Source organism: Triturus cristatus, chromosome 8 (genome assembly GCF_964204655.1).
Source record: "Triturus cristatus chromosome 8, aTriCri1.1, whole genome shotgun sequence".
In the NCBI taxonomy this organism is placed as follows: Eukaryota; Metazoa; Chordata; class Amphibia; order Caudata; family Salamandridae; genus Triturus; species Triturus cristatus.
This window is the reverse complement of record NC_140591.1, coordinates 814,347,757-814,370,520: the sequence shown is the minus strand read 5'-3', so window position 1 is coordinate 814,370,520 and position 22,764 is coordinate 814,347,757. Positions and strand designations below refer to the sequence as shown.

The 22,764-nt window shown below is 44.9% G+C and overlaps 1 protein-coding gene across 1 annotated transcript in view; it reads left to right on the top strand.

Moving 5' to 3' along the window:
• NALCN (sodium leak channel, non-selective) overlaps positions 1-22,764 on the top strand; it is a 2,843,734-nt gene that overhangs the window by 2,013,327 nt on the left and 807,643 nt on the right. The gene's annotated exons all lie outside the window — the stretch shown is intronic.

Sequence of the window (22,764 nt, the reverse complement as noted above, 5' to 3'; positions counted from 1 at the left end):
TCCTGCTGGCCAGACCTCCAGTGGGGCTGCACCATTTAATGGATGCTTTTGGGGATTTTATTGCTGCTAGGTAATTGATTATCACCAAAAGTAAAACTTATACCATGGTCTGCGGGCCAAGGGATAAACAATGTGGCAAATATTTTTATGGATAAGTCACTGGTGGCCTGAGTTGATACTTTTTTCTACCTGGGCATTACCTTCTCTGGTAATGGCTCATGGGCCCGCAAAATTACTAATGCCAGGAGCAAAATGAATAGAAGCATTCATGGGGTTTTTAGATTCTCAGCTAAGCTGGGCTCCAGGCCTGTTAAAGAGATGATAACCATTTATAGGGCTATGGTTGTATCCATTGCTACATATGGGCTGGTGTGTTGGGCTACTACAACAGTAAAGCACTTCAGACAGAGGAAAACGGTTTCCTCAAGCGTTTTCTTTGTTTACCCACCTCGGCTTCCTCTGAGATCATTCACAGACAAGTTGGGCTACAGCACCTTACAAATTTAGTTGCACTCCGCCCCCTGCTGTTCTGGCGCTCCATATGGTCCAAAGAGGAAACCTGCTTTACAAAGTCTATCATATTAGATTGTCTTACTCTGGATAAAGTATTGGCGATTCCTTGGTTTTGCTACATTGATTTTTTATGTACAGTAAATTATTCAAGATGTCAGTCAGGACTAACCCCTTGCTAGTAACATCACTTAGCAAGTTGTCTATTAGAGAGACTTTCATGAAGAGGGAATTCCCAGCTGGAATGCGAGATAAGGAAATCAAGTGTCAAGTTTTATCTAACACTTAATGCAATGGAGGGTTACCAAGATTGATTGAGCAATATACCCAATCGTATGCACTGTTTTGTATTAGTTAGATTCAGATTGGGAATTGTCCATCACCTTGCTGCTTTACCTAATATGAAAATGTGCCCTCTAGATTCGACCATCTGCCCATGTGATGGACAGTGTAGGCAAAGCACTGTGCACTTTATGTTGTTTTGTGGTTTTTATTCGGGACTCAGAAGTTAATATTTAAAACCACTTTTGCTTGAGTAAGGCAATGGATCTCATATTGCTGCCTTCAAATATCGCTGTGCATTAAATAATGCTTGAGTTTGTCTTAATGTAGCACTCTTTATTATTAATGCAATTAACATACGCAAAAGTTTTATTGTTTCGTGACTCAACTCAGTTTTAATGGAGATTGTACCACTTTTTAAACATTTTAAGTGCATTTAGATATGATCAACTTTTTTATGTTGTATATTGAGTGTTGCTTTGTATAATCTTTTATAAACAGCCATGCTATCTATGTGTAATACATACAGTTTTTTATTTATGTATACTTTTATGGTTGTTTTACACATATCGAATAAAGCTTTGAATTGAATTGAATTGATTCCAAATAAGCGTTTATTCAGAAGAATATTGTACAGTCACAAGAGCACTGTCAGCGTCCTATTCTTCCAGCATCCTACTCCAACTGTTCTCCTTCAACCATCCACCTACATTTGATACCAACACCCACACACCTCACACTCACCTTCTACTGATGCACAACCATTCCAAAATACACTCAGCCACTGATACGATTCATCTCATTTGCTACCACATGTACTTTGTCAGTAGAAAAATCTATTAAAGCTTTAATTATTAGATTGCTGGAATTTAGTGGAGAGATACCAAGGTACTAGAGATGCTGATTCCAGTTGGCAACCCTACACCATATTCCAGCAATAGCAAGTTTTTGACTTCTGAATGGGAAATAACTGAATGTTCCCTTAAATGCTAGAATAATTGTAGTCCCTTTCTCTATAGTAGGGGGAAATCCGCTGACAATTTCCACCAGCTAAGAGCTGACAGAAAGTGTGTGTGGGATGGCCGGTGAGGGGGTTGGGCTGAGGGTGTAGGGGAGGTTAGGACAGGTTTTAGTCTGTCCACGGGGAGCATTTTCTGCTCTTCCAGTCTGCTGCCGGGTTTTTGCATGGACCAGGATGTTCTGCTCTCAGCCACTCTTGCCACTGCAGCAATGAAGACAGTTTTCTCTAGGCCTGTAATTATTGGGTATGGAGTTTGTAAACATGATAATTCTGGGCCCAGAGACACTTGTAATTGCAGGTGGTAGAATTTCACCCAAAGTTGTCACTCCAGCTGGAATGTTGCCACTGATAATAAGGGCTTAACTGTTGAAGTAACTTAGTGATAGAACATTATCAGGATAGATCTACAATATTTCATGCCATGCTACTACCTAAAATGGGCAAGTTGATGGCAGCAGCCTTTGAGCACCACAGAGAGGTGGCACCAAAATACAAGGAAATACCCAAAGAACTGACTTTTTCTCAGAGGTTAGGGAGTCCTCCTTGACCACTAAGAAAAAGGGAGGAATGCTGAAAATCATTACACTGCTATTAATTCTACAACTGATAGTAAAAACAGCATTTTTATCCCAGCACACAGGCTGTGGGCAAAACTAGATGGGGTATTTGTCAGAAATGTGTGTAAAGAAATATAGCATGACATAAATATAGTGCCTTAAGTTTGAACTAAAAATATTTTTATTGTTTGTACTTTTGAAATTTTTAGCTTCACTCATACTATATTTTTGTAGATGATATTTAGGACACAATATATAGGTCAGGCGGTATTCTGACAATTATATCTGGATACCATACCCCTACTTATTTTGGTAAGAACATGGGCATCACTTAGGAGGAGATAATGGTAACAATTACTAGCTGTATGTTGGTGCTACACAATCTCTATGATTTCCCAAATCTGACCACTGATCTTCAAAAGTATAACTTTATCTTCCACTAACTTTATCGCGGGCTAATTTTGCCTGCCAGTAATGCCTTCAGTACAAGCAGCTTACGGATTAACGTTTTCAATGATTATTATAGATCTGTCCTAAGAGTCGAAGGTCATGTTATGCAGTGGTGTAACGAAACTTGAAGGGGCCCCCTGCAAAGTACATGAAATGGCCCCCCATGCTCCAGACCCAATCAGGAGCTCTCAGATCAGGTGCACGTCACCGGCGCACAGTGCAAGAGGGTGGCCCCTTGAAGCACGGGAAACCCCAGCACCGCAGAGGCTACGGGGCTATTGTTACGCCACTGATGTTATGTTGCTTCCTGTGATGCTACCTGTAGGAAAATGCCTCTTTTTACATTATTACTCATTTGTTTGGACTGATGCTACATGTTTTTCAAATCTGTGCACTGGGACTCTACTAAACAGGCTTCAGTTCATGTGCTTTGACCCCAAAGACATGTTGAAATTGGCTATACACCTAATTGGCAAATTTAACTTACCTGTAAGTCCTTCCAAAATGTACCCAGGGTCTGTAAGTTAAATGCCACTAGTAGACTGCAGCACACATTGTGCCATCACTAAAGTATCAGTGCAAAATATGACTGCTACTGTAACCTGCCTGTGCAGTTTAAACTGCAAATTCTACCTGTCAAAATTAATCCAAGTTAAAATGTAAAAGTTTAATGTAAAACATTTCCTAATGGTGATAAAGCCCCTAAAGCTAATTTCAGTGTAGCAGGGTAGCTGTTTCATAGGAAAGCACTGGCAGTCAATATTAAAATGATAAAGGGTTATCTCTGCCTAGGAACCATCTTAAAAGTTCATCCTTGGACTTACAAAAATATTGATTACAAATCTAATTTTTGGTAAAGTCAAAGTTGTACTAAATACTTTACAAAAGGTACTTTTAAAACATAACCTTTTGCCTGCCTAAAGCCTTTAGAAGTCCATTTGCATGCACTTTCGACTGTCACCCAGAAGCTGAATAGCTCCTTGATGAGTTGGGAACTTCTTCCCAGGGTTGAGACAAAGGCATTGTGTGTGGGGAGGTGTTCTGCTCCTCTGACAGGATAACAATCTCTTCAGTGTGCAGACACTTAATTATCTTCAAAGGGGTCTACCCTAACACATGTAAATGTAGCTAACACCTGTGCCTGTCCCCTTATTTATCCTAGCCATCCATTCACCAATCCCAGTGGTAGAGGAGCTGCCCTCAGAACCACTTTTGAATGACCACAGAGGAGGTGTTGCTCATTTTTCTGCCACAATTATAGGGTGGGTATGAGAGTTCTGGACAAGGGAAGAAGGGTTCTGCCATCTTTGGTTATAGCTACAGAGGGTCACTGTGGGATTGTTTGCAGTAGGACTCAAAGGAACTGCTGCAAAAGCGGGAAGGGTAAACCCCTTGAAACGTTTTCCTTATGGGTTAGGGTGGGGTCAGGAGTCACTCCCACCCACAGCCTAGTGCCAGGCATAAATGTGGCACCCCTGAGCACACTATTCAGAGCACTATTGGACCTGTGGAGGATATAGGAAGGACTGCACCTGCTGGTGAGATCTGCGAGGAGAACCCTAAGGACTGGACCCACTCACTCGTGTATCCAGGATGAAGATGTGGATTCCAAAGATATGTTGGCTGACCTTCTGTTATGCTACAAGGACGCAAAAGCTGCATGAAGCCCACTTTACTGGACCTGCCCAGATGACCAGTTTTACTGGACCTGCTCTGGCCCTTGATGGTAGCTTCTGTTGCAGTGAGTCCTGACCTTGAGGTGCTGTTCCTGAGGTGCTGGAATCCTTGGCTGGTGTCAGAGTGTATTCCTTCTGCCTGACCGGGACTTAGAACCTTTTCAAGACTATTTGTCTGCAGAACTGACAAAAGACCGGGAGCAACAAGCCAAGCTGATCCACCCAGAATGCATCACCCATTGGTCTGATGTTGCCGTAGCTTCCACTAAATTCTTCTCCGCAGTAGCAAATTTGATTCAGCAGGCCGGATGTCAACCAGCATCTGATGATGTCAAACCATCTTTGGCTACAGTCTGCAACCTTGCCCCACTAAAAGAACTTTGTTTCCAGAAAAGCATCTAAGTCGGAAGATATGAATCTTCACCGGGCCCAACACATAGAAGCGTCCGATCACAGTCGAAGACTTCCTGGGCATGAACTCCAGACTTTTCCCACTTTGAGCTTTTCCCACCTTCATCGACGGCTTCAACAAGACTTTGTCCTTCATCAATCCGTCATCGATTAGCTCATCTTTGGATCCAGCCTGCAACTTTGACCTGCTGAAGACTCTACCTTCTTGAACATTTCCTAAGCGGAAGATAACTTTCCAGCCGGGACCAACCTGGTCCTGATATCTGACTGGTGCTCCATCATGGTTGGCCTCTAACCTTACTCTTGTCCCAGTCTATCACAGCTAGAGTCCAGCAGTTGGCTCTTTGAGTTTTTTTGACACTCTTTTTATTTAAAACTTTAGAAATTCATAAGTCTGGTTCCCCTTACTGGAACGTTATCATTTTGATGTCATTTTGTTCAATAAAATATTCTCTATGTTTATGAATTGAGGTGGCATTTTTATTGTGCTGTGTTTTTAATATTTTAACTGTTTTAGTACTTGTAAAAGGTTTGCACATTTTCTTAAGTTAAGCCTACCTGCTCTGTGGCATTGCTACCAGGGGTTAAGCTCAGGTGTAAATTACTGAAACCTTTACAGGACCTCCAAGAATAGAGACATAATTTCTTGTAGTGGGCTACCACCCACCTCCATTAATTATTTACCTGCCCACCACCTTAGTCTAATGTTGCTTCCAGCCGCGGCCCGTGGAGGGAGTTCCGTGGGGTGGTAAGGCGGGGCGGGGGAGGGGCAGGGTGCATTTTGCAATGCAGCGCGCGCTACGAAATTCCGTTTTATTTATTTAATTGTTTACTTACCTGCAATTAACCATATTCCGGTTTTTGGAACCTACCACCCTGCCCCTCCCCCGCCCCGCCTTACCGCCCCACGGAACTCCCTCCACGGGCCGCAGCTGGTTGCTTCTGTTAACTCTGTTATTTTGGCAAATGATGCTAATAGGTGACAATAGAAAAAAATAGTGGTTTTTTTGTGCTTTTTCTTGAGATAAACTTGAATTGCATTTTATCCAGAACTAGAGCTGTTTATATTAATATATATCAGTTTGACAAGAAGATACCTTTGCTGTTTGATTACAGTAGAACAATAAACTGTATCACTACACAGGAGGGACTGTTTATTTTATTATTAATTTAAATGTACATTTTTTAATTTTAAGTTACAGTTTTTATGTAAAGGATAGTAGTTTAAATTAGTGTGTTTTAATACAAAAGTTTTGTTAATTTTGTAATTTACTAACATGTAAGAATGTGCAGTCTTAATTGTGTATTTTACATTTTCATTATATAATATTCTAGGAAAAAAAGTTTAAGTGGATTTATAAGTTTGAAGTTTTTAGTGTCCAACTCCTTGTTTCAAATTAGTATAGATTGGAGTGGGAATAGTAAATGTTACTACTTTAGTGTCCAATACCTTCCCCAAGTTGGTTTAGATTTGAGTGGGAATAGTAAATGTCACCCCTTTAGGGCCCAACACCTTCCCCAAGTTGGTTTAGAGTGGAACATGAACAGAAAATGTCACCCCTTTAGTGCCCAAAACTTCCCTAAAGTTGGTTTAGATTGTAGAGGGAATAGTACATTTCACCCTTTTAGTGCCTGACATCTTTCACAAGTTGGTTTAGATTGGAGTTGGAATAGTAAATGTCACCCCTTTAGTGCCCAACACTTTCCTAAAGTTGGTTTAGATTGGAGTGGGAATAGTACATTTCAGACCTTTATTGCCTGACACCTTCCTCAAGTTGGTTTAGATTGGAGTGGGAATAGGTAATTTCACCCCTTTAGTGCCTGACACCTTCCTCAAGTTGGTTTAGACTGGAGTGAGAATATTAAATGTCACCCCTTTAATGCCCAACACCTTCCTCAAGTTGGTTTAGATTGGGAGAGGCAATATTTTTTTTTTTTTTTTTTTTTTTTTTGGGTGTAAGACATTTATTGTGCAAAGGAAAGGTTACACTGCGTCACGCCAACAACCCGGAGGCAGGCCGCGATATCAACAAATGTTTTCAATTAAGGTGTACCATATTAGGAGTCATAAACAATGTCAGTATCCTACCATTCAGGGAGATACACACCCTTAACCCTGGTGAGGAGTACAAAGGTATAACCAGTGCAGAGTGGATGGTCTTACATTTTTGGGTGTCGTGGACTGGAAACGAATCCTAGGCTCACGGTCTCGTCCAGTCACTCCGGCGAGTACTAGGACCGCAGCTCATGGAAAAGGTAACGCATAGGTAAATCGTCCACTACCACCTTTTCGCCCAACCCCCCCGCAACAATCGGAGGGAAACAACAAACTTCGGTGCAGAGCTATTTCAAAAAATCAACAGACATCACATCTCACATACGCAGGGGCTCGCGTACAAGGACCCGTCCGTCATAGAGGGACGACTACAAGCAGCATTGGTGGCTGCAGGAGGATCGCAAGGCAGCAGCTATGGGGCGGGGGCGGAGGGGGGGGGGAGGGGACGCGGTCGGACAAAACAGCGGGGCGCCTGGACGGGAAGGGGGGCATCATGTCAAACCCGACAGGCACGCAGCAGGCATGGGATCCGACAATAGCAACACATTCCACAGCCCTCAGGCACATCAACCAAGCATGTATCCATCCATCCCAGCAAAATGCACACAGGGCTCTAAGGTTTCACCCCATGTCATCCAAAACACCCGTCCCAGGGGAGTCCACAGAGGCATCCGAACCCGCCCGCTCTCTAGTCCACTGCAGGAAGGGTTCCCAGATGTCATTGGGCCTAGATGCGGTGGGCATCGTCTCCCAGTAGTTCGTGAGTTGTGTCTGACCATATGTAACGTCTCGAACCCATGCGGCGAACGTAGGCAAGGCTCCACGGCCCCAGTGTATCGCCACCTGGCGTTTAGCGTAAAGCAGCAGCATCGCGTGCAGTTTCCTGTCAACGGGTTCGGTGTCTTTAACGTATCCCAGGAGCCCTAAAAGCGGAGTGGGTTCATCTGACCTGTGTAATATGTGATTGATGGCCTCAAAGATGCTCGACCAGTACTCATCTAGCTTTGGGCAGCTCCACGCCACATGGAGGAAGGACGCGTCTGCTCCACCACACTTCCAGCATGAAGCGTCAGTGCGGATTCCCATGCGATGTAGCAGCACTGGTGTGCGATAGTACCGGTGCAGGAATTTAAAATGGACCAGTCGTAGCCTATAGTTCGGTGACAGCGCCGTGAGCTGCTTACAGCAGTATTCCCACACGTCATCTGTCAGGGTCCCGTCCAGGTCTGCGGCCCAAGCCTGTTTGGCCATAGGCACGGTGAGCGGGGCCTGCTCCTGCATGCAGTTGTACAGTCTAGATACCAGTTTCGCGGGGGAGGGTCGTGACAGCAAGTTCTGAAGGGCATCCAGTTGCGGAGGTTCCTCGGGGAATTGAGGCCACATCTTCTTGCAGGACTCCCGGAGAGAGTGATACAGAAGCGCGTCCGAGAACGAGGTAGGCTGGCCGTCCTCACGGACACCCAACGCTCCAAACGTCCCATCAGGGTAGATGTCTGCGAAAGTGGTCACCCGTCTCCCCTGGAGCGTGATGGTATCTCCCCTAGCGCAAAGGCAGGGCAGCATCGGATTGCTTCGCAGTGGAATAGCCGGCGCATAGAGCAAGGGAAGGCCCGCCCTCCGACTTAACTCCTTCCAGGACCAGCGGATCATCTCAACGGTGTCTACCTCCTTCGAGGGGCGGGAAACCTTACCATACAACGCCACCCGAAGTGGCAACGGGGCAACCGCGGCCAATTCCACCGCCACATGCGGCTGGTAGGGGGTGGGGAATACCCAGAAATGCAAGAATTGAGCCTGAGCGCACAGCGAGTATAGCTTTAGGTCAGGCGACCCGAGGCCCCCTTGTCGCATCGGGAGTGTAAGCAGAGCCCAAGAGGTCCTCGCCTGCCTCCCAGCCCACACCAGAGATACAAGTAAGGAGCGGACTTGTGCATGGAAGCATGCAGTCATGGGTAACGGAAGATTAACGAACAGATATAGGAATTTCGGGAGAACTACCATTTTCGCCAGTGCAACCCTCGCAACCAGGGACAGGGGAAGTTTGTTCCAGACCTCCACCCTCCGCTCCAGCCAGTCGACCGTTCTGCCGAAGTTGAGAGACCATAGTTCCTGCGTGTCCCGACTAATCCAGATACCTAAGTATTTGACCGCGTCAGTCTCCCAACGCAGGGGGTAGTCCGAAGGAGGTTGAGCTGTCTCGTCAGTTAGAGGGAATGCAACTGACTTGGACCAATTTATAGACACGCCCGCCAGACCCTCGAAACGTACAAATTCTCGGAGCAGTGGATTCAAATTCTCTGCGGGGCTGTTAACATACAGAGTGACGTCGTCTGCATAAAGAGAGATCAGCAGACTACGAGAGCTGAAGCTTATCCCTCTCGCCGTGTGGTGTTGGCGTATTCTGGCCGCCAGTGGCTCCATCGCAATAGCAAAGAGGAGGGGCGACAGTGGGCACCCCTGTCTAGTCCCCCTGGAGATGGGAAAGGGTTCGGACACCAGGCCATTCACTCGTACCCGAGCTCGAGGTTTGTCATATAGCAATTTGATGAGAGTAATAAAGTTACGACTGAAGCCCATCCTGCCCAAGACACGAAACAGGTACGGCCACACTAACTAATCGAACGCCTTAGTCGCGTCTAGGAACACGACTGCGGCCTGGACGGAGGTGTGGAGATAATGTAGGATGGAGAAAAGTGTTCTGAGGTTGTGCGAAGTGGCACGGCCAGGGATGAATCCTGATTGGTCCGGGAGAGCGATGATTGGCAGCATCGGCTGTAATTTGTCTGCAATGATCTTGGCAAAAATTTTAGCGTCCACATTTATGAGAGAAAGGGGACGATAGGAGTCCAGGTATAATTCGTCTGTGTCGGGTTTTAATAGGGTGACAATGAGTGCCTCGTGCATGGAGTCTGGGAGGGAATTCAGCTCCAGCGCCTCTACGAATACTGAGTGCAGTTTCGGGGCCAGTTCTTCAGCATACGTCTTGTAAAACATTGTGGTTAGGCCATCTGGGCCAGGAGCTTTATTAGCAGGCATGCTCTTGATAACCTGAGCTATGTCTTGGACCGAGACAGGCAGGTCCATGTATTGTCTATGGTTGTCATTGAACCAGACAAGGGCTATAGAGTCAAGAAAACCGTCCAGGGAAGTCGGAGCAGCAGAGTGTTTGGACGTGTAAAGGGAAGCATAAAAATCGGCGAAGGCATTCAGCACCGCCTCTTGGCCCGTGACCCGTGTCCCCTCACTATTATTGATAGTGTGTATATAGTGTGCCTGAGCCTGGGGGGCAATCAATCTAGCTAGTGTCCTGCTCGGTCTATCACCTTCCCCATATCTGCGGGCTTCGGCCTGTTTCCCTAAGAACTTCACCTCCCTCTGCGCCTCCTCGTTGAAGTCCAACAGTTTTGCCTTAAGACTACCTGCAATAGCCAACGTCGGGTCTCGGCAGAAGGCCAGGTCCAGATCCTTAAGTTCTTGCTCTAGCTGAGCCAGTGTCCGACGTATGGTATGTAGCACCCCTGCCTGCCGAGCTATACACTGGCCCCGTATTACCGCCTTAAAAGCGTCCCACACCACGGCCTCAGAGGAGGCCGAACCCTCGTTTTCTGCAAAGTACTTGACAATGTCATCCCTAATTTCTTCCGTGAACACCTGATCTGTAAGGGCGTGGGGTGGCAGCCGCCATGAAAACGCCCTAGGAGCCACGTTGGGTATCCGCAGCTCTAGCATGCAGGGGGCGTGGTCCGAAAGCGACCTAGCCTGAATATCCACCTCCCCCACCCATGTAGCCACCTCAGGAGACAGCAGCCAAAAGTCCAGGCGGGACCAAGCGTCATGATGACACGTGATACAGGTCCCCGTTCTCTCCCCAGGGTGACGAAGTCTCCACACATCAGTCAGTCTCCCCTCTTCCATCACATCTAGCAACGCCTGCCTCGCTTTCGCATGCGTAGGTCTACTAGCACCCCTTCTGTCCCAATCATCGTCCAACACTACATTGAAATCCCCCCCCACCACTATCAGGTTACAATCAAGCAACACAATTTGCGCCCAAACATTGCGAAAAAATTCAGGATCGTCCACATTTGAGCCATATATAGCGGCCAGAACCAGCGGCCTACCCTGCAATGAGCCATGCACTAGTACATAACGACCCTCCTTATCCAGTAAACAATTATGTTCTCTCCAATCCAACCCTTTCCGTATGAGGACAGCCACCCCCCGGGCATAGTTAGAGTATATAGCTGAATATACATGCGACCACCTGTGATGTTTCAGCCTGGGCGATGGGGTCGAGTTGATGTGAGATTCTTGCAACAAACAAATGTCTACATTGTGTCTGGTCAACATATTATGCATCAATCTGGCTTTTTTATAGTCCCCAAGGCCACGAATGTTCCAAGTCCACAATTTAACTCCCCCCATGCCTGTGGCACATCCAGGGTGACCAGGCCGCCGCCCCGCTCCCCCCCCACACAAACAGGCCCAGATCGCCGCACACTCCCGCGCAGTACAGTCGTGAGAAGATAGATTGCAACGCGCTCCACCAGCACCGGTAACCAAACACTCAACATCCCCCCCCAACCCCCACCCACGCCAACCCCCCAATCAGGTTGCGCTAGAATCCCATTCGTGCTCTGAATCGCACTTGAGACAACTGAGAACAAAAACAACGGGAGATACCCCATGGGGCGAGGTGCTCCTAGCTGACACCCCTGAATACACAGGGTGGCTGCACACTGAAGGATATCCGCGACATCCGAGGGGTGCCCAGCAGCATGGATCAAACAGTACTGGAGTTGTGTGCCGTCCAATACGCCTCAGACCTGTGACACAGTCAACAACCAAGACCCCCCCAGCATGAGTAGGCCAGCTCCAGCAGTTCCAGCAGTGTCCTCCATTCCACGTCTCGAGGGAACCAAACAATCCAGCAAATGTCAGCTTTAGTTGAAAGGGGCAGCACAGACCCCATTACCCTCAGTCCCTCAATCATTGTCGCTCATGCGGGCCGCGTCCTCCTCCAACCTCGGCGATTTGCGTCTGGCACCGGGGCCACTGATATGTTTAGCAAACTTTAAGGCTGACTTAGCGTCAGTGAAGAAGTGAGCAGTTCGTTCATGGAAGATTTTCAATTTGGCTGGGTATAACAAGGAGTATTGGACTCCGGCCTGCATCAGGAGTTTCTTCGCAGGTATGAACTCTTTTCTGGCAGCCTGGACGAGGGGGGTGAAATCAGGGTAAAATGAGATATGATTCCCTTTATGGATGATCTTGCCTTTTTCACGGGCCATCTGTAGGATGCGGTCCCTGTCCTGAAAATTGAGCAGCTTGGCCAATATAGGGCGTGGAGTGGCGCCTGGTGGTGGTTTCTTGCCCAGTGTCCTGTGCGCCCTCTCCACCGTGAATACCTGGGACAGGTCCGGGTCAAACAGCTCATGTAGAAGATCAGTCACAAAGACCTCCATCTTTCCGGTGTTGTCCGTCTCCGGAATGCCCGTAATTCTGACGTTGGACCTCCTGGAGCGCGCTTCTAAGTCGTCCGCCTTGGCTCGCATGGACTCCAGTTCGCGCTCAATGTTGTTTATGTGGTTTTTCGCCTGCTGCTGAAACTCGGCACATTCGGTATGTCTGTTTTCTAGGCAGTCTAGCCTCGTTTCGTGTACGTCCACTTTGGACTTGACCGCCTCTAGCTGTGTGGCCATAGCATCCAGCTTTGCGTCGATACTCTTCAAGCTAGATCTGACCTCCAGCATTAAAGCGCCAAAATCAATTTCAGCTGCAGGGCTCTTGGGAGGAGACGACGCGGCTCCCGTGTCCGCTGTTTGTTGCTTGGCCTTCTGCTTTTGGTCAAATGTCAGTTTGGGCTGTTTCGCATCCTTCGTGCCCCCCATCTCGGACACGCGTGGGACGCGGTGTGCAGGCTGTGGTATGAAGCACTCACCGGTGCGCCGCACAGGCCACCCTTTAGGACCGGCAGGCACAGTTCGAGTCGTCGCAAGAGAGAACTGGGGGGTCAGCAGCCCCTAACCACGGTGGGCTGCCCAGTGCCCTTCGGTGACCCTTCCAAGTTCCCCCCACGATCTCCGAGTGGAGGACAGAGCGCGGGAAAGGCTCTGGCAGGATCAGGCTGAGGTTTTTAGTTCGTTTCTGTGCCCGGGAGCGGGGCTCCTATTATCAGGGCAAGATCGACACCTTCACGCCAAACGGCGATCTGCAGGGGCTCAGGGGCATGCCAAGCAAGGGGCTCTCGCAGTGTAGGCTTTAGTGCGCCATGGGTCCGCAGCTTCTCCTCTATTGACCCGGCCGCACCGCAAAATGGCGGCGTCGCGCTTCTGCCTCAGCCCCGACCTTCCCCCGATCCGTTACCTCTGTCCAATGGCCGCTCCGCTCCCTTCCTCCGTCCACAAATGTTTCCGCGTAGCGGCCGCCGGCAGCTCCCAGCCCCGCGCCAAGGGCGCCAGAGTAGTCCCCTCTCCGCCGATCTCCTTTGGCCCAGCAATCCCCGAGGTCCGGCCAGATGTCACCGCCGCCTCGGGCTCCACAGCAGCAGGCGGGCTCTAGTGTGCGGGCCGGCGCCACCCGCGGCCGCCAGGTCTCGTCGCGCAGCCACCCGCGAGCGGCAAGGATTCAGTCGATCGTGCCTCCGGACTGCCGCATCAATTACACACAGAAGCCGGGCCCCTCGGTAGCGCTGTGAAGGATAATCAAGGATTTATTCGTGTGCAGCCGGCGGAGCTCGCTCAAAGAGCGGCCATCTCGCTGCCCGGTTAGCCACGCCCCCCCGGGAGAGGCAATATTTAATATAACCCCTTTGGTGCCCAACACCTTCCCCAAGTTGGTTTAGATTGGAGTGGGAATATTATATATTACCACTTTAGTGTTCCACACCTTCTCCACATCGGTTTAGGTTGGAGTGGGAAAAGTAAATGTCACCCATTTAGTGTCCAACACCTTCCCCAAGTTAGTTTAGATTGGAGTGGAAATAGTAAATGTCACCCATTTAATGTCCAACATCTTCCCCAAGTTGGTTTAGATTGTAGTGGGAATAATACGTCACCCATTTAATGTCCAACACCTTCCCCCAAGTTGGTTGAGGTTGGAGTAGGAATAATACATCACCTTTATAGTGTCTAAGGTGTTCTCCAAATTAAGAATATTAAAAAGATGTCACACATATTTCGACATTTTTATTTTTTTACAATTGAAATTTATTGCATAGTTTTACGTTTTAAGAAAGATATTTCTAGAGTAAAAATAACAGCAATTATAAAGTGAATTAAATAAAATATTGCTTGTTAGTTTTCAATTGTAAAAAACAGAAGTAAATCAGAGTTTGTATATATTTGTATAATGTACATTTTCAAATAGTATTTTTCATTAATGAAATTCTTTTTTTTTAAATACATAAGGGCTTATTACAATGTCGGGCGGATCACCACCGCCGGGCCGGCGGTGGCCTTTCGCACCGCAATCGTAACCTTGAAAACTGCCGATCAGATTATAATGGCGGTGTTGACCGCGGTGGTGTGAAAATCCGCCGCTGCTTTTCCGCCGGAAGCAATCTGCCCAGACGGAGCTGGACTGCTAAAATGGTGCCTAGCTTTTTCCACCGTCCGGATTAGGATGCATGCGAAAGCCAGCTTTTCCGCGGCGGTCTCTCCGCTATGCAAAGGCTGGCAGGGATTGTCATTGGGGGCCTGTTGTGGGCCCCCCTCATGTTGTGGGTGCACTGGGGGGGGTCACTGCACCAAGTGGAATGCACAACATGCTTGTTTTCGCGACGCAGCGGTGCTGCTGCCAGCACCGCCAGCCACAATGTTAAAGCTGCCGAATCCAACCGTTGTGGTGGCAGGCCCATCATATTACAACGGGCGGGACCGCCGCACGCATGGCGGTCGGATCCAATCTCCCCTATGGTGGCGGCCAGAAAAAGTCTGACCGCCATCGTAATGGGCCCCATTGTTTTAATATTACTTACCATATCCTTCATGCTGTCTGCCAATCCAAGTGTCTTCAAAATAGTCCATTAGAGGACTAAGTTTGCCTTCATTTTGTTGGTAGAAAGGGCTTTCTATTAGTAAGTTGTAGTGGTTAGCTACATCTGTGGCAGGGATGTAGGCTAGTGCTTTCATTTTTTTTTATTTCGAAAGCGAATTGGCTGTTAGTGGAGTATTATACAACTAGGGCCTCATTCTGGCATCGGCTATCCATTAGCCGGACTGTCAATGCCACAGTCGCCAGACCACCACAAAGGCTCGGTGTTCAGACCGCCGTAAATCTTGTAATCTAGCGGTCAGACCGCAACCACAGGTAAAGCCGTCCTAGGACTGCCATATCATGATAAGGCCCCTAGTGTAGATTTTTGCAGGTGTTTCCATATACTTTGATCAAAGTGATAGTAACAGTCTTGTATTGCATGGCTGTAGAGGGTGTATTTTTTAGAATTGATTGAATCGTGGCTAGTTCAAAGTCTATGAATATTTTTGGGGGTTGTAGTTTTTTGTTTTGTATAGTTTAGGAGTTCATAGAAGGTGCTGCTTTGTTTGTTTGGTAGTAAAGCATATATGAAAGGGATATTTATGTGGGTGAATGGTTTGGGACACATTTTGAAGGTCCCATCCATCATCCAGGTTTGATATTAGGTAAGGTTCGTTAAGTTGCTTGCTGTAGAGAAGATTAGAATGTGTTGTTCATTATGTAGAGTGTCATGTAAAGCGAAAGGTTTCTCATTCTTGTAATTGTTAAATGGTCAGGTATTATATGTCTTAGTATGTTTTAGAGGCTGGTAGGGGTATCGCTTGTGGCGCTGTTAGTGTGTGCAGTTAAGCGTTTTAAAGTGGATATAGGTGACAATTGGCTTGTTATGTGTATGGGTACTTTGGGCAGTATGTCTTTAAGTATTTTGATTATGGGTCCTGGGAGCTAGTGCTTGCCTCTCTTACATCTTGTAAGATTTCTCTAACTTCTTTTTTTGTCACATTTTGGGAATGAATGTGCTCTTTTACATTAATTACAAAAATTATCTTGTGTAGTTGCCCTCCCGTAATATTAATTTGAATAGCATTTAGTAAATTTCCAGTTTATAGTTTTTGTTGCTGAAATTTCTTGCCTATAGGTGTAGCCTATGTGATTTAATGATTGCTTTCCTTTCTGTGAAGTGATAAATTTGGTGGCTTCTGTCATTGTATCTGTACGTAATTCAATAGTATAACCATATATTACAATATAACTTTTGCATGTTTGTTATTAATATGTTAAAAAATGCAGTTACTTGTAATTTTGTTACTTTTGCACGGTTTTGCAGCTTCTCTTTTGAGCTCGTTTTATTGTGGAGAGGGTGCTTATTTTGCTCTTGAAAGAGAAAAAAGTTAGATCAATTAAAAATTGTATTTTGTTGCTTTTGGCGAGGTTTAGGGAGTTAGTTTTGTTTTTGGTCGGTGTTTGGGAGAGTTAATAATTCATTATTTATGCATACTAACTTTATTAATGTTCTTGATACTTTGCTATAGTTGATATTTTCAGGCAATTTGTGGTTTGTAAGTTGTTTTTTTTTCTTTTAGGCAGTCTTTAGAAAAAGATGAAAGTTACAGTGTGTTGCTATTTATTTGTTAAATTATAATTTTTAGTTTAATAACAGTTAATTTTAAGTTTAAATATGAGTATTAATTTAGTTGTTGAGATGTATTATTTCGTTTTTAATCATTTATTGTGAGAATCTGACAGTTTCGTCCTCTTGCAGTGTTTGCCATTTTTGAGTATTTAGTTGTTTTGATTAGTATGCCTTTTGTCTTGTTGGTTCAATTGTTTGATTTTATTGGTTAAAGTTGTTTAAAGTGTTATTTTATTGGTTGATTAAGTATAGTTTGATTTTTTTTCAGTTAAGATATTGTTTGGTTTGCTAGCTTATGTTTTCTTTATGTAGTATAATGTGTAGTTTGTATTTTTTATTTATGATTGTATTTATTTTTATCTTTGCGTTTAAATGTTTAAAGTTAACGCTTTTGCTATTTTTTTCTTTATGTGTTTTACGTTTATGATTTTTTTGAGGGTGAATGTTTACTTTTTGGTTGATGTAACATAATTTCAATTAACTATAGATGGCTTATTACAAGTTTTGTTTTTATTTGGAGTAATTGCTTTATGTTAAATTGATTTTTGGTGTATTTTTAAAGTTGTATTAGATATGTTGGCAATGATATTGTAGTCGATATTGTGGGACTTGATATATTTTACATGTTATATGTTTATTTATAGGTGACAATATTTGTGTTTTTTATATTTTTGTTATCAATGTATGTAAAGATATGTGTTTTTAACAATGTTGTTTGTGATTTTTATAGTTAGGTATACACAGTCAATAGTTTTGTTCTCAATATTTTATTTTTGATATTTGTGTATTTTGATATTTGTTGGATCAATATTATGTCAGTGATTTGGGGTTGTGGGCCCATTACATGGTCTGCTGTTTTTTACTGTTCAAATACCTTATATCAAAACAAACATTTCCTGCCATAAGGTCAATTTCATACCTTGCATACCACTTATATAGTATGTCTTTACAAGTCCAAAAACGACCTTAGTTTACAAGCATTTGCATACTTTTATTTTAGTGCCCAGGCCTTTTGTCTCTTCCAGTTTGACCCTGCTAAAGGTAATGAGAAGCTGGCTGACAGAGTTAAATGGAGATGTGCGAAACCGTAGAAAACATTTTTGGAAGGCATACCTTGGGTTCACATGTCACTGGAGATGCCAGTAGGAGACTGTTTCAAGGAGAAAATGTCTCATGCTTATGTGAAATTTCTCATCCACAAAATGTTACGGAAATTGACAAAATTCACATATCGAGAAATACGCACATTTCATGGGTGTAATGCAGAGTTTACACATTTGTAAGTTCTATATGAACTGAGATTTGTCGATATAATATTTGGAATGTTGAACGGTCCTACTTCTGTAAGTAAATTACTGCTTAGGGTGCAGGGTTTACTGTATCTCAGTCATCGGGTATTATCATCAAATAATTCATCTATATAACAATTAATCCTTACATTTTTAGTACAGTCAATAAAGAGAATTGGTGTGAGTTTAAAGGTTTTTTTTTCAATTTTTCAGGTATCTCAATTTTATTATGTAGGATTAGTCTTTTAGGCATTAGTATTAGAATTGAACATAGTCCAATAACTGATATTTCAATATAAGGTCAAATGATACATTAGTCAGAATGATAGTACTTATTGTTATAATGCAGCAAGCGTGTTCCATAAAGGAAATTGCCAAATCTAAATGTAGGCCCCGATTACAATGTCATTGGGATACTGTCCTGAATGAATTAGTTCCGGACTAGTTTTCAAACAAATCGGGTCCTGTGAGTCCGGGCGACCGATTACGATGCCTTCCAACATCGTTCGGTCGGACTCGCATTGACTTCAATGGGAGCCTGTGTTCCGAACATGAAGACAGGCTCCCATTGAAAAAAGGGGTGATTGGATAAAACCTTGCACCCTGTGGCGGGCACCCCATGATGCCTGCCACATTGTGCATGTTCGAGAAGGGGTACCCCCACGGGCCACATTCGGACGCTTCTGGGTGAAAGGGGATCCGCAACAGGCCCTCAAAGACCGATACCGAATGCTGTTTCGTCTCAGGCACACTGAATCAGAACAGCTCTCCGAATCGATCATCATCATCGCTCGTCCAGAAACTGTATCTTTAGAGCTGTACGAATCAGCTCTGAAAGACTCGGGCTGTCCGGATGCCTTTTAGAACCAACTCAGTCTGCTCAAACGGTTTCCAGGCATCGCAATCGGTCATTGGGAAAACTGTACTATTCGGTAGGAAACAAGGGTGCTGAATCGGATTCGACATTACCGAATTCCATCTGGAGCCCTACCTAACGACATTGGGATCGGCCCCTAAGTTGGAACAATTACGAGAAAAAGGTGTCAATTCATATACCCATATAGAGTTCTGCTGAGAGAATCAATGCACAGGTATAAAACGTTTGCATGTCAGACTGGAAAATATTCACAGTCATAAATCAGCAGACATAAGGAAATAGGCTAACTAACCTCTCATGTAGAGAAGTCTAGGAAAATAAGAGCTGAGTCCCCGGTCAGAATCGAGAAGGCAGTCAGGAATCCTGCTAGCTACTCTAGGAACAAACACTAATATAAGCACACAATATTCTATGTTGCCACATTGTTTTCCTTCTTGCTCTGAGTCCTCAAACACAATATTGGCAAACTCTTGGGAATAAGCACACTCCCCATGATTTTATGCCCATACAATAGACTTACACTCATTAGTTCTTAAAAAGTTACATTGTTGGTATTTTGCCATCCAGACTGTGTTTCTCATGAATGTTGCCTCCTCTCCTCCCAGTTAGAATTCACTATCAGTTATCTAATTGAAAACAAACATCTATTTAATAACTAACAGAAGGCTTCTGATGGCCCACCGCCCTTGGCACTCCCATGGGCCATGCCCGCAACCTCGCCATCATACTCAACGCCTCACTCACCATGACCCGACAGATCAATGCCGTCTCCTCCATGTGCATCAGCACCCTCTGCATCCTCCGCAAGACCTTCAAATGGATCCCCCTGAATCCAGAAAGACCGTCACCCACGCACTCATAACCAGCAGATTGGACTACAGAAATGCCCTCTACACCGGAATCAACAAATCCCTGCTCTGAAAACTCCAGACCATCCAGAACACCACCGCCTGGAGGCCCATAGGAATGAATGGGAAGCCATTCACTATTACCGATTCGGTAATTACCGAATCGGTAATAGGGGGAGCATATTCATGGGTGGCAGGGTGTCACATTGACACCCTGTTGCACCCCTGAATCGTGCATGTGTGCACATGTGGCGCACATACATGCCCTAAGGGCATGTATGTCTGCCACATGTGTACTTTTAAAAAAGCACAAAATTGCTTTTTAAAAGGTATTCGTTATTTACCATCAACTTGTAGTTGGTGGTAAATAACGCATCCAGAAACCAAAAATGCACTCACTTGAGTGCCCCCTACATAGGATTTCAGGATTCGGTAATTTACCGAACCGGTATTTTACCGATTTCTTAAAATTCCGAATCGGTAAATTACCGAATCCTGAAATCCAGCCACCTACATCTCAATTGCCTAAATACTGGTCGGTAACAGGATATTTACCGATTTTCGGCCGTTACCGACCGGTATTTAGGTACCTACATATGGCCCATTATGAGGCCCAGTTTGCTGCCACTCTTAATAGTAAAGAACAATTCCAGCTCCCAATCCCAGAAACCACACTGCATTTTGATAGTTCAGAGGTTGAATCCCGAGAGGTAGGGCCCCAGGTTTGGACTGTATACCGGCTGATCTGTTTTTGCATGATAAAGGAAATTGGGTAACCTATATTCGGATACTTGCCAATGCAATAGCCAGTGGCGCCCCCATTCCAGATACTTGGAGAGGTGCGGAAATCCTCCCGAATTTCAAAAAGGGGGATCGTTCCCTACCAGGCAATTATAGGCCGATAAGCCTCATAGACTCTATCCAAAAGATTGTTGCCAGGTTAGTGTTGTGCAGAGTCCAGTCCTGGATAGTAGAGAATGACATCTTGACAACGCTGCAGGCAGGGTTCCGCCCACACAATAATCTATTGGCGGGTTGTCATCATCGGAGGGGGTACAATTTTCGCGGCTTTTATTGATCTCAAATCCGCTTTTGATTTGGTCCCTCACAACAGAAAGCGGAGTGCTTTTGCGGACATGGGGATGCCATTGGAAACATTGGCAATCTTAGTTAAACTTCATGATTCTAATTATGCACAGGTTCGCTGGGGCTCGCAGGGGAATGTCACGGACAGGTTCCCTGTTTCTAAGGGTGTACGTCAAGGGTGCATATTGGCACCTACCCTATTCTCTCTATTTATTAATAGGGTTGTTCAATACTTTTCTACCTACCCAACAGATGCCCCCACAATAGCCGGCATGAAGATACCCCTGCTCATGTTCGCAGACGATACCTTGATAATTTCAAGGGCACAAAAGGAGTTGCAGTCTGCCCTGACTAGATTTGAAGAGTTCTGCTGTGATCATGAGCTTGTGGTCAATGTGGAGAAGACTAAGTGTATGGTCCCCCACAAATACAAAGCCATTAAAGGGAGTGTCTTCATGAACAACATACTTTTAGAACAGACTGATGTTTTTACATATTTGGGGATAACTTTAGGTAGGAAATTACAGTGGAAGCCACAAATTGATTTACTGGCTCTAAAGGATGCCCAGTTAGCTGGTGTACTTACAAAAGAGCTAAGGCTTTCACAGACTAAGCCAATAAGCCCCGCCCTAAAGATCTATAATTCCAAGATCAGTACCTCTATACTCTATGGTGCTGCACTTTGGGGCTTTGATGATTTATCACCCTTGACTACAGCTCAAAACAAATTTGTGAGAGCTATAACAGGCCTCCCGCAGTCAACACCGCTTAAGCCCCTTTACTCAGATTTGGGCTACCATACTATAGAGGACATAGCACGCTACAGACCGTTAGCATTCTGGAGAAGGCTATGGTCAACCCCTGAGTTGTCTGCCTATGCCGAGGCGTTATCTGATGTTCGGGGGCAGACCGTTCATGTAAGATCGCCTGGCTATGTAAGATAAAAAGTTAATTGATCAATATGGGGTTGAGCAATTTGTGGGAAGTTCCAGCAAGTGGCACATTCCCCTCGAAAAAAGATTTCAAGGCAGCGTATTGGAACATGGTTAAGACCAATCAGTTTTCATCTACTTTGGGGCATACCTTGTCCGGGGCATTCTTGGAGTTTAAACAAGATACTGAGTTTGAATGTTAATGGGACTTTATCACTAAACCAAGTGACAGGAAGTTGTTCCACCAATTTAGGGTGGGTTCCCTCCCAATAAAATCATTTACAAGTAGATGGCATTCCTTGACGGATGATAAATGTAATACATGTCCAGCTCATATTGAAACGTTAGCATATATTTTATTTGTATGCTCAGCTTACAAGTTACCAAGAAATAAATGGTTGAGACCTATATGCTTGAATTTGGGCACAAGGTCTGGTATCGAGGCGCTATGGATCTTGAAGACCAACACACGTGAGCCTATAGTAATTGCTGTAGCTAAATGTTTGAGCTGGATGTGGGGCATCCGAGCCACTACAATGAGGGTACTCTAATTCTTGTAAGTCCCAACTTATGACTCTAACCTCAGTGGATTGGCATTGTAAGTTCACTCCCAGTATGGGTGGTTGGCATTGATTCCCAAATCAGGCGTATGTCTTGTCTTTTGCATCAAAGAGGGGGTAATTAGGATTTGCCAATAGTTGTGTATATATTTGTACATTGTGTATTATTGCCTATGCATTTTACCTATACCTTTTTTATTAACTTTTAACGTTTTTAATAGGATGTATTTTTTATATATTATGAATTCCCTCAGTCATTTTTTGTATTGCGTCTTTAATGATTATGACAATCGAAATAAAGACTATATTGACTTGACTTGACTTGATGCTAAATGTGCAGTAAGTTGATTTTCATGCATTTGGCCTGCATGTTCTACTTGTTGTAAAAGTGGTATTCTCTCACGGAAAATATACATTCCCACATCACACTTTGCTTTAGAGAACCATCAGAAAGCTGGTGATAACGTCACACATTTAAGGCCATCATTATGAGTTGTCCCTCAAATCTGGGTGTAATACTGGACAAGGTATCGGTTCTGGGGACTTGCAAATGATCTCTCTATATAATGCAATGGGGAATAGCATGTGCAAATTGTTTT